General features: G+C 44.7%; 1 long non-coding RNA gene across 2 annotated transcripts; it reads right to left on the minus strand.

The window, feature by feature from the left end:
• Positions 1 to 1,651: 1,651 nt before the first annotated feature.
• Positions 1,652 to 10,563, minus strand: LOC128330486 (uncharacterized). 2 transcript variants are annotated; one of them, XR_008310118.1, is made up of 3 exons: positions 10,283 to 10,563; positions 3,866 to 4,045; positions 1,652 to 2,254 (listed from the first exon to the last, which is right to left on the minus strand). It is a non-coding gene; the product is annotated as an uncharacterized LOC128330486 (long non-coding RNA). The 2 variants fall into 2 exon arrangements; XR_008310119.1 differs by lacking the exon at positions 10,283 to 10,563 and adding an exon at positions 6,916 to 7,021.
• Positions 10,564 to 13,131: the final 2,568 nt, after the last annotated feature.

Below are 13,131 nucleotides of genomic sequence, written 5' to 3' on the forward strand. Positions count from 1 at the left end.
TGTTTCCTCAGCACAATGTCCAGGTCCCCTGGGTATAAAATTTGGATCCCATTTGATCCTGTTTACAGGCCAAAGGGATTGAGTAGCAGCAAAATCCTGCCCTGGAAAGTTCTGTCCTTGGCAACCAAGATGTCTAAATATCTTTTGCTGCCAATCAGTAATGACTGAATACTTTGTTGGGATCATGATCTCAGATCCGAAGAAACTTTGAAACTGTGGGGAAAGGAGGAGGTGAGGATGCAACCTAACATCGCGAGCTCTCCCTTGTTCAAAGTCATAGTCCTTGAATTAGGCTAAGCCTGCAAGTTGATTCACTTGAGAGTAAATCCCACTGGACTAGGGTCTTCAATAAACAGTAACAGAGAAACTCTGAGCTGCCACCATTAGGGCTGTGCTGAATGTTCACAAATTTCATTTGAGGCGGCAAAATTTTGCCCAAGGATTCTCCCCCTTCTTCATCTTGCTTACTACTTCATCACTGTTTTTCCCTGAAACTTCTGGTTTGGCACAAGTTTTTAAATACTAGATCTTCTCCCTGGGAATAATAGTCTGGCCAATCAGGGATCAGCCCAAATGAATCTGCCCACCCATACGAACCTCTGGGCAAAGAGGCACCTTTTGAAGTAGTGGTTCTCTTATATTTAAGAGGGGGAGAAGCAGTGGTGGATTAATGGAGAGGCAGAGGAGGCATTTGCCTACGGCGGCAAAATTTGAGAAGCAGCAAATGTTGCCCCTCCTCATATTTTGCCGCCCCTCTCTGTGGGCAGCAGCGGCTGTAGGAAGGGTGGAGTGGGTGAGGAGAAAGTCCCTTTTACCTTATTTTTAAAAAGGCAAACAGTTTGTTTTTAAAGTAAAAGGGCGGCAAAAGCCTTTTTGCCTATGGGTGGCAAAAAGCTTCATCTGCCCCTGGGGAGAAGAACTGTCCCTATCCAAGCCCAGCACAGCATCCCTCCACTGGTTGTTGCTGGTGTCTACCTTGTGTCTCTTTTTAGACTGGGGACCCTTTTGGGAGATGGAGCCATCTTATTTTAATGTAAACCGCAATAACTTGCAGCGAGAGCCTCCTGCATCTGGCACCTTTATCTCAGATCCATCTGGCAGCCACTTGGGACAGGGCTTTCTTTGTAGTGGCGGCTACCATATCCTCCCCCACCCGACACAATTCCCTGAGAATGATTTTCTGTCATGATGTTCTGTCATTCTGTCAAGAGAGAGCTGGTGAGGAGCTAGTGGCAGCCACCAGTTGACAAAAAAGAAGCTTCTGCTAACAGCAATGCCGCCTTCTCACACACACTTTTGCTTTTTAACACACAGAGAAATGGGGGGGGGAGCAGTGGAGGTCAACATCCCCCTACTTTTAGGCTCAATACTGTTCTACATTCTAGGCTTTTAATGAACAATCATATTTAGCTTTTAAGCTGCCCAGTGTTTTAATTTTGGTTACACTCCACCCATCTTTTTTTTGGCTGTTGTATCCTGCTCTTCGGCTGGCATTGTATTGAGTGTCTCATACCAGGGTTTTAATAGTTTTCTTTTTTAACAGCATCTTACTGCAAACTGTCTTTGAAATGGTTTAAATCTACATATGGGCTATAAATATTTAAAATAAAAGGTTCAATTAAAAACCCAAATAGTGAAACATACAGTGAGATTAATGTTCAGTTTTGAATGTTTAAAATTGTTGGTTTTAGGTTTTAGCTTTGGCTCTTAATGGTTTAGTTCTATGTTTTGCTGCAGCTAATGCTCGAGAAGCCACTGTCCCAGCGGTCTGGAGTCCTAACTATGCAAGCAATGCACAGTTCTGGAAGGGTACATGGAGGGATGTCTTTTTACATAAAGCTCTGACAAATTCATTCTGATATATGTGCTTTTGAAACTGAAAATAATAAGGAATATTCCCCATTGCTGCCTCCCTTTCTCAGATACATAAATACAATTCGCAGCTAGTCTCTTGGGGTGTGGCTATTTTTAACCATGGGTCACAGGCCTGAAACCTCTGCTGAAAATCTGTACTGCCATCTTGTGTGACTATAATTTAAAATATATATCCTGCCTCTACATTCCATTTTGATCAAAGTTCATCTTGGTTTATTTTAAACTTCTTCTTCTTCTTCTTCTTCTTCTTCTTCTTCTTCTTCTTCTTCTTCTTCTTCTTCTTCTTCTTCTTCTTCTTCTTCTTCTTCTTCTTCTTCTTCATAGTTATCCCAGCCAGTCAGGAATCACATCATGTTGCGTTTCTGCAGTACTGACTGATCTGAAAGAAAATGTATTTTTAAAAAACAGGTGTCTCTGTGTGTGTGTGTGTGTGTGTGTGTGTGTGTGTATGCATGCACATTTCGTTATCAGTAGTTTCTCATGGACTATCCAAAATATAATGGTTCTGTACCCAGAATACACTCCTGATTGCATATCTTCACTCAGCTGAAAAAGGAAAACTGTGATAGATAGGTTTCTAAACCAGACCTCATGCATCTGTTTGCAGACAACAGCTCTGAAAGTAGTTTCAATTTTCTCATGCATGACAAGATATCTTATGCATATTGGAAAGGCACCTTTGGATACAACCCCAAATTCCCAAGGTTTTCCAGCTCTCACAACCTTTCTAATGAGATTGTTACACAATTTTGCATCCCTAGAATCTCTAATACTGGAAACGACCTCTTGTAAAACCTTTAAAGAAAACAAGCACTAAAGTAATGAAAACTAACGTTAAATGAATGCCTGAAGCTTTCCCCTTGTTTCCATTCATATTCCTGCCTTCCCATAAGTAAGGATGGCGTGTTCAGGACACTTATCTGCACAAGCTGTGCATATTTGAAGGAATGTGCAGGGGGAAATCTGGAAATTTTTCAGTTGTCTTACAGAAACTCATTTGGCTTCTGTTGAAAAATTTCAGTTTCTCCGTGTCAGCAGCCCTGAAATTCACTTTGAATTCCAGCTCTTTTTAAATTTCCCTGCCAACTTGAGCATTTTGCATGCATATAATTATCTGCAGTTGACTTAATTGCACATCATGTTCCTTGTTCAAAAAGCAAAGGAATTGTCTAAACTGTCTACTGCAGACCTGAATCACTGGTATACACTACAGGCTTAATTGCACATCAGCTGGCACATCCAGTCGGTGCTTTCTTATGGGCAGATTAGGGCAAGGATGTTCACAAACTGATTGTTTACTCAGGACATTCTCTGGAACAGTATATGTGTAGTTTTCACATCAGAAGTAATCACAGGTTGCCATGCTATTCCTATACGCCAGGGTTAATTGTGGTTTGGGATGATTGGAATTGTAGTCCAACAACAGCTGGAACATAGGAAGCTGCCTTAATACTGAGTCAGACCCCTGGGCCATCTAGCTCAATACTGTCTACACAGACTGGCAGCAGCTTCTCCAAGGTTGCAGGCAGGAATCTCTCTCAGCCCTATCTTGAAGATGCTGCCAGGGAGGGGACTTGGAACCTTCTGCATGCAAACATACAGATGCTCTTCCCAGAGTAGCCCCATCCCCTAAGGGGAATCTTTTACAGTGTTCAAAAAAGGAGTCTCCCATTCAAATGCAAACCAGGGCAGATGCTCCTTAGCAAAGGGAAGAATTCATGCTCACTACCACAAGAGCAGCTGGAGAAACTCAGGTTGTCCACCCCTGCTATACACAAAAAACATCCATGCAGACATTCACCAAGAGGCACTACAGCTTCCTGTGTCCTACTTACTGACCACAACAACACAAGCCTGTCTGACAATTGTGATCAGAAGCCCACCTCCAGGCTCCTCACCTTCTGAGGTCAGACAGGTGATGACTGAAGAGGCGACTTTCTTAGCTGTGGCACGCCATATGATCTGGAACTTCTTCCTTGGGGAAGCTCACCTGTCAGCAAACTTGATGTCCTGCAGTTCCAGGCAAAGACCAGATATTTCTAGCATGCCATCAAACTGCTTTTAGCATTGTTGCTATGTTCCTTAGCATTGTCAAAGTTTGATATTACATGCTGGGTATCCCTTATCTGGACATCCGAAATCCGGAATGCTCCAAAATCCAGACACCGCTCTGTAACAAAAACAAAAAACAAAATGCCTCCACTCAGTCGCTCACAGATTCCCACGCTGTATCCTGATTGGGGCCAGAAGTGCTCTGCCCTCCTCCGCCAGAGAGGGTACCAGGGTGTTTGGGTACCAAGGTGTTTGGGGAGGCTGTGTGTCCTCCCTCCCTACAAGAGCAGCAGCCTCCAGGCTCGTGGGTGGCAAGATGGCTCACGTCGTCTCGTCAGCCAGCTTTTCACCCTGGTGGCCCAAGTGGTGTGGAGAGGGAATCCTGCGGGGGTGCCGCTGCTGACAGCCCACCTGCAGGAGAAGCCGCTTGCTCAAATGCGCCACCGGTAGCTTGGTGACTCTCTGGCAGCTCCCGGCAGCGCACTGCTGCTCCGAGCCACATGTTTGGGCACCTTCTTTGCCTTCTTTGCTTTCTTTCATGCTTGTTCCAAAATCCGAATTCCAAAATCCGGAAAAGTCCGAAATCTGGAACACTTCTGGTCCCGAGCAGTCCGGATAAGGGCTATTCAACCTGTACTGGTTTTTAGTGTATAAATTCTTTGTAGCCTTTCTGCTGCTTCTTTTAATTATTGCAAGTATTGTTTTGATGATTATGCATGTTGCCCTGGTGGTTCTTAAGCTGAAGGCAGGCTCATAAATCTTTAAATAAATAAATGTATTCTTATTCCAAACTACTGCAAAATTTCCTGCTATTTCATTCACATTGCAAATTCCATAACTGTCCTTCCTTCTACAGCTATCCATACTCTTGACCCATCCTATCTTCATCCCTGCCAACTGGGCAAAGAGGCACCTTTCAACGTGGTGTCTCTCTTGAATTTAGCAGGAGAAAATCAACTGTCCCTTTTTAACCCCAGCACCCATCCTCAGGGGTGGCCCTTTCAAGAGGCAAGGCGAGGCAGTTGCCTCAAGCAGCAGTTCACTGGAGCAGGATGGCAAAAGATTTGCAGCAGCTCCCTTCCCTCCTCCATGCACTTTCAAAGCTTGAAAGGGATGGTTTTGAAAAGAGTCTGGCCCCCACCAGGGCATAGCTCAAGGCAGGATTTTATGCCTTGCCTCAGGTGCCACAATATCTTGGGCTTGATTTCTTATTTGGGACAGTGAATAATCTTCTTCCATGTCTTCCTATTTATCTTCTATGTAAACCACTTTGAAATATTCTCTGTTGAAAAGGATGATGATGATGATGATGATGATGATGATGATGACCATTACCACCTGTTTAGCCTTCCTTACTTCTACAGCTGTCCATGGTCTTGGCCCATCCAGTGTTTCAGCCCTATGATTTTCTTATTGGTCACCTCCAGTATTCCCTCTAACAGGGATTCCTAGATGTTGTTGACTACAACTCCCAGCATCCCCAGCTGCAATGGCTTTTGCTTGGGGATTATGGAAGCTGTAGTCGACAACGTCTGGAAATCCCTGTTAGCGGGGACCCTGGTCACCTCCATTCCTCCAAATCTACTATCCTCAGTTGACCAAAGTTCTCCTATTCCCTGGAATGACTCTGCTCATCCTCCATTTCTGCCCTTTATGTATAGAAAAGCCTCCTGAACACATGGTGGTTCCTTTCATCACTCTCTCTTTAAATCTGCCCTCAAAACGCATCTTTCCTAAGTGGCCTTCAGCTTATCCCTTTGACCTTCATTCCCAGTTGTAACCAAGCTCATCCTTTTCCCTCCCTACTCTTGCTGGTGCTTCTCTTCCTCAACAGAAGCACTATCTCCTTTCTCTTTTGGACTGTAATCTCCTTGGGAGCATGGACCCACCTGGTCTCCAGAAAGGACCATGTACACTAGAGGTCCCCAATGACAGGTTCTCAACCTGTGGTATTCCAGATGTTGCTCCTGGATCCCAAGCTCCCCCTGTTTTCTCAGGCTGAGGCAATGGCCAGGAATTCTATCAGCTTTGGCTGATACACCAGATCATAAGATCTGGTGTATCCAGACCTGTCCATTTCTGGTGACAAATGACCTTAAAGCAGTGGTACATATGCTGGTAACCTCTAGACTTGACTACTGTAATGCACTCTACGTGAGGCTGCCTTTGTATGTAGTCCAGAAATGCAGCAGCCAGATTGGTCTCTGGGTCAACTCAAAAGGACCATATAACACTGATTTTGAAAGAATTGCACTGGCTGGCGATGTTTCTGAACAAAATACAAAGTGCTGGTTATCACCTACAAAGCCCTTAATGGCTTGGATCCAGGATACTTAACAGAGTGCTTTCTCTGTCATGAACCCTGTCGCCCATTAAGATCGTCTGGAGAGGTCCGGTAACGGTTGCTGTAGGCTCGTTTGGTGGCAACTCGGGACCGGGCCTTCTCTGTGGCCGCCCTGGGGATCTGGAATATGCTCCCTGTTGAAATAAAAGCATCTTATTCTCTGTTTGCTTTTAGGAAGAACCTCAAGACATACCTGTTTTCCCAGACTTTTACTGAAATTTAAATTTTAATATGTTTTTAATTACTGAGACTGTTTTTATCTGTTTTATGACTTGTAATTTATTGTGGCTGTGGATGATAGGAGTTGTTATTCAGCAACATCTGGAGTACCACTGGTTAGGAACCTCTGCTCTAGGGAAATGTGGCCATCAAAAGCTATGAACAATAATCCTGATACAATGTCCTACCTTTGAACAGGAAACTGGAGTCACTGCCAAATGCATCTCACTAATCGGGATCTAATTGAACTCAATTACCTGCTCTTGACAAACCGAGAAGGGCTAAATAGATTTGCTACTATTTGCAGATCCTGTTCAGTCTCCAAAGTGCCATGTAGTCTCTTACATCCCTAAACGACATCTCTAGCATTGTTTTTTCAGTGTTCTAAACCAAAACAGCATTTGCCCATTGTCAGTCAAAAATACCTTTGTATAGCTTTATTCCTTTGTTATCCCTTTTGCTTCGCAGGGAATTGAGTTTGATTCTTTCCCAAGCAGCAAATGAAATGCTCCAGAGAACTATCAGACAATTGCACTTGGAGTCGATGAAATTCTGTCTTTGCTTTGAAATCCAACAAAAAGCCCAGCCAGATATACCTTCTTTGGACTTTGGACTTCCCAGGAGTCAGAACTTGTTGTTTCTAGGATGTGAAGCCTGGTCTACAGATCTGATGAACAGGGGGAAATTCGTCAGGAGGGGTGATAGGTGCATTTCAGAACTTCAATGTTCCACTAATTCCCCCAGGTCAAAGAAAGCCATTTCCATTACGAGTAGAGCCAAACTCCCCTCTGAAATGTGTCTCAGATTGTCATTAGCCTGCCTCAGCAGCAACAGTCCTCTCCACCCTTGCCTGCCTCTGGTTTCCTTCTTTCGCACCCCCACTAGTCATGTTAGAGAAAGAGGGGGGAACTGGAGCAGAAACGTCTAGTGTCAGTGGAAGGCTGGTAGGCACCTCCAAATAGGCTCGATCTTTCTGGGCTTTCCGAGAACTCTTGAAGAAGACCTGCAGTTTCCCCGAGAATGTTCTGAAAAGGTTTGGAAAGACAGTTTCGTACCCTTATTTTGACCTCTGAGGGCCATTTCAAATAAGGTTGGGAGCACAGAGAGTAGACCGCAGAGTACATCATTTTCAGCAGAATGAGATGGGCCAAACTGTATTTTTAATTTGTTTTATTTCCAGAGGCTCACAAAGTTAATGGTGCCCTTCAATGATGGAGGAGATAATTCTTCCCCACAGAGTCCTGTGCCTTTTTTGGCCCCCAAGCAGAAGTGATTAATTAAAAACAACTTTATTATTGATTAATGTTGCATGCTTTGTTGAAGATAGAAGCTGATAGAAACGGACCTTTTCCTCCATCATAAGTTAAAAATCTGATTCTGTTTTCTAGAATTCCTCTGGGTTTCACACCAGTCTCAGCCCATCAGCTTTCCTTTGACTTTTTAGCAGTCCATCAATGTGATGGTCTCATCAAAAGTAGATAAATACAGTATCATTTATAGTCCCTGCCACAGAAATATAAAAGGCCAGAGTGAAGTAATCAAGCTCATGGTTCCCATTAGATGGATGCCTTCACCACCACTTTGGTTTTGCATCCATGTCAGTCTCTTGCAAAATTAATAAGGTGGTTCTTTTGTTTGACTAGCTTCTTTTAGTGAGAAAGTATGCAAAATTTGGGTAACACCAAAACCATCACAATTCTGTTGTATGATGTGTTCTGTACAATTTCAAAGCTTGACCATTTTTCAGGGGGAGAAATGGTTAGTCCAATAAACAATAGTATTTTATTTACTTGTCCTTGGGGTCTGTTTCACATTTCAGAATTCCTTACTCACATTTTTATATTCATGTTGGGAAAACTGCTGAAGCATGTCTGCTGATCATCAGAATCGCCCCTCTGTTTCTTTTGCAGATGGAGAAAGACCAGCAAGACAAGAGGCCTGCCTGGATCAGGTTCCAAACCCTGATCCATAAGAACATCCTATAAGAACATAGGAAGAGCCCTAATGGAGAAAGTCCATCTAATCCAGCATTCAAGCAGATTTACAGGTCCACACATGCAAAGTTATTGCTTTGCAGGGATAAATCTATGATGATCAAACACTGAAGTTCTGAAAAGGGTTACAAATGCAATTTTTAATTCAGGGAGTTGAAGAAATTGAGGGGGTGCCAAAGATGCTCTTCTTTGTGGGTACCATTTGGTTTAGGGCCAGCTCAGACTTACATTCAGTAGCATCTTGTTTCTCAACATGAAAGTTATGCGTAACCCTCATAAGAAAGAGCCACTGATGAATCTATGCATTTGCCAAATCCTCTTTCCACTCATGCGTTTCTTATCTTCCGTTTTCCTTTCTGGTTCCTTCCGATTAGCCAGGTCTCCACAGGACCTTGCCTAATGCCCATGCTTTTGTGCTGTGAATATGACTGCAGAAGGAAAAATCTCAACCCATGTGACGCTTGGTTGCCCCTGTGAGAAGTGACCTGCTGAGCTCATGGTTTCTTGTGACACCCCCTTCTCACTCCTTGTTCTGAACTTTATCCAGGAAGGGAATGCACCAGAGGCCTTTGGGAACACTTGACCCTGTCCCCAGACTAGTGAACATTAGCTCAAAGTGCGGGGGGGGGGGGCATATCCGGCGTCTTGGCTTCTGTGCCAAGTCGCACAGCTCTGTGCCCACCACATTTCCCATTAACCATGGCTCATCTGGTCTGGTTAATCTTAACTCGGAGACCTGGAACAGCCAGCTAAAACAGAATGTAGCCACCCCTTGCTTTGGATATTGCTGTCTAGGCTGTGCACCATCAGCCTCTCTTCCTTCTTCCACTCGTAGGTTTCCTGGGAAGTAAGCCCCACTCATTTCTATGGCTGATCCTAACCCTAACCAGGGCAGAGAAAGAGTAGCCTAACACCAATTCTCAACTAACTGCACTCATGCAATGGAGGCAAGGAACAATCTTTGACCCTCTCTGCTTCTCCAGGAAGCCCACCTGAAAATATGTCTCCAAGGGATGCACAACCCTCAGGGGCATATTTTGGGGGAGCACAGAGAGCTTCCTGAGGAAGGGGAAGGCACCAAAATTTGCCACTTCTCTGCTGCACCATTGCAGTTAGTCGGGAAGTTCTGTTAGGATGCTTTCTCACTGCACCTGTGAACCCTTGCTCTGTATGTCAGCCCATGTCTCTTGCTCCTAGAAACTAGTTAGGGTCCTGCTGAACCATAGCTGTGTCCTATCCTCTCTCTCTGCCCTTGCTCCTCACTATAACCTTGCCAGTGATTTCCACTCCTCCAGCTCAATTAACCTCATCGGCCCCTCTTCTCCTGAACAGGAGAACATCTCCTGTTTCCTTAAACCACTCTGTCCATTCTCCCTTACGACCCTTCATTCCTGGAAATCCCTGCCTCCAGAAAGCCAAGCAGTGCCCTTTTCAGCAATGGGGTGCCCTCCCAAATTCCCCACAGAACCTTTGGCCTAGCCTTCAATCTTTATCCACAGCTGAAAAACAGATGTTGCGTTATAGGAGTGTGCAGATGTCTGCATACTCGTACATCTTTTTGTGTGAATGACTGTACCTGTGTTCATTTTTAAATTGAAACTCGGTACAGGTTCCTCAAATGAATTGTACAGGGAAGAAGTGTACTGCTATACTTCTGTTCAAGATAATGTGTGAATAATTGTACCTGTGTACAGATCTGTACTTGTGTACACTGTACACGCATTGTATGAGTGTGGAACATAACAGATGGATATGGCTTTGGAGTTCTTCTTAATGGGATCAAATCCAAACACCTTACCTAAGGGGTTGTCAATCTTGGGTCCCCAGAAGGCCATTGTGGCTGGAGATGATGGGAGTTGTAGTGCAGCAACATCCAAGTTTGAGAAGCCCTGATTTGCCTTAATTCCTGTGGTGGTGTTTTTAGTGTCAAAAATGTGTTTCCCATTTTCAGCTCTTGTTAGCATACATCAGGAACACGTCCATATCTTTCAGATGCTATTCTCTGGGATGGCAGGACCAGCTTGAGACTCAGTCCTAATCCTTGACAGCAAACCAGAGCCTGAAAGAGCCCTGGACTTGAATCCCTGCAAAAAAAAAAAAAAAGTCTCTCAGAGCTTTGGTTCTCTGAAACAGCACCATTGGAATCCAAGCCCCCTGGAGGGCAAGCCCCTCTCCTTCCACTGCACTCCCTGCTATCTCCACCCCAGCACCAGCAACAAGCTACTCAAGGTCAGATAGAGCAGAGGAGGAGTGTCAGAATTCAGAAGCCTGCCCCTTTAAGGCTTTCACTCTCTAGGCAGGTACACAAAGCCCGGGGGCGTGGCCTGTACTCGGAGGTACTTAAGAGTTCAGTCTGTCTCTGTTGGAGCAACTTGTCCCACAGAGCTCTCCGTGGTGCTGAAGCGGCCTCCCTCACTACCTTCCAGACTTGGTTGGCTCTTGTCAGTAGAGTTGTGAGGACATTAACTCCTCTAGTCTTGGGGATCTGGGGATCACACTCACTGGCTCCAGAGATCACCAATCCCAGAGATAGGCATATCCACCCTATGTCAGCCCTGACTGGCAACAGAGGCTGGAGATGCAGGGAAATGCCAATTTCACTATGGGGCATGCTATTCCAATTGCAAAGTTTGCGATAAAACTTTGGGCTCCATTCTGTCACCAATGCTTTTTAACATCTACATGAAACTGCTGGGTGAGGTCCTCAGGAGGTTTGGTGCTGGATGTTATCAGTATGCTGATGACACCCAAATCTGCTTCTCCTTTTCATCTTCAGGAAATGGCACTCATTCTCTAAATGCCTGCCTGTATTATCCCCATCTCACATTAAGGTCAACTGGAGAGGTCTATCTCCAGTTGCCACCAGTACATCTGGTGGCAACTCAGAGCAGGGCCTTTTCTGTAGCCACTCCTGGGCTGTGGAATGCACTCCCAGCAGAAATTTGTGGTTCAGGGTCATTGTTGGCCTTCAAGAGAGCCCTTGAAACCTATTTGTTTGGTCTGGCCTTCCAGGGTTTTTAAATTGCTTTTAAGTTTTTCTGTTTTAAATGGTTTTACATTCTTTCTAAATTTGTTTTGTTTCAAGTAGGTTTTTTTTCCAATGATTATTTGTTAGTTTTTGTTCTGTTGTGCCCTGCCCAGGCCCTTTGGACGAGGTGGTATAAAAATGTAATAAATCAATAAATATTGGGGCCAAACTCAGTCCACTCTACCTGCATCGCTACAGACAACAGGAAGTGGGGGCTATTTGTGCTTCCTGCTCCTTTCAGCAATGTCTGAAGCCATTTTCAGTTGCCTATTTGCAGAATTTTTCCAAACAATAATCCAACGAAGATGGCCCTCTGTTTTGCAAATGCAAATGGCTACATACATGACAGATCACATGGTAGGTTGCCAAAAGAGCAGATGAGGAATTCAGAGCTGAGTATTACTTATCAGTTTTCGGAAACGAACAGCAGAACCTTTATTTGTATAAACCGAGGGCCACTGATAAAAATGGTTGGTTGTCTTGGGCCTGATATTATTTGATGGTCAAAAGACACGAGCTACAATAATAAAGTCAATAGATATCTCTTTCCCAATCTCACAGAACATCAACAACACAGAGGACAAAGGAAACAAACATATTCAAACTGGACAATGGAGGACAGGAAGCCAGGATCGATTGGAAGCCTGTCAAGTGTTCTCTTGGCAATGGGTGTCAGTCCCTTATCTCTGGTATGTCACCTGGACATGAATAAGAGACCACAACACATCGCGGGAACAATCAAGAGGCCTGCCATTCTACTGCGCTGCTCACTTGGCCTGTGCCTCTATCGCCAGGAGAGAAAGGTCTCGAGATCCTATGTAATAGACAACAGCAGCAAGCAACCATGGAATCACGGCTCTCTTCTATTAATATCCCTTATACTGCAAGGAATTGAATGCTGCCTGGATATTGCATTATTGGTTTGTAGACTGAAGAAGACTATGAAGAGCAAGAAAACTAGCTTCCCATGGAATGCACAGGATTCTGGGATGGCTGGAGCTCTTGGGTGCCTTTAAACGTTATCCCAGCCATGTAGGAGATTATCATCCATAGACACATTTGACATGGCTGGTAGACCTGCTGCCGGTTGCTCCGAGGGTCAGGCTGCCAGACACTTCGCCCTGCATAGCCCCGCACCCAGAATTCCCATAATGCACTGTGCGAGTGCATTATGGGGATTCCCCTCTCCCCTCCCTGGAGCCTACTAAAAGCCCCGCAGTAGGCAGACGATTTAAAAAAATGGGGTTAGGAGACCACTTGCTCTTCTAAACTCATTTTAGAGGAAGGCTCCATAGGCGGGTTTGTCACTGTGGTGCCACAGGGATCAGGCCCGACCCCAGTGGTAAACACATGTATGCAAAACCATGCACAATGTATTGTGGCTGGGAATTATGGGAGTTGTAGTTCAGCAACATCTGAGGTCACCACATCTAAAAAAGGACATTGTAGAACTGGAAAAGTTGCAGAAGACGGCAACCAAGATGCTCAGGGGCCTAGAGCACCTATCTTATTAGGCAAGACTACAACAAAAAATACGACAGCGGGGAGACTGTCAAGAGGAGAGCTGGTCTTGGGGTAGCAAGCATGACTTGTCCCCATAACTAAGCAGGGTCTGCCCT

Source organism: Hemicordylus capensis, chromosome 6, assembly GCF_027244095.1.
Source record: "Hemicordylus capensis ecotype Gifberg chromosome 6, rHemCap1.1.pri, whole genome shotgun sequence".
Lineage (NCBI taxonomy): Eukaryota > Metazoa > Chordata > Lepidosauria > Squamata > Cordylidae > Hemicordylus > Hemicordylus capensis.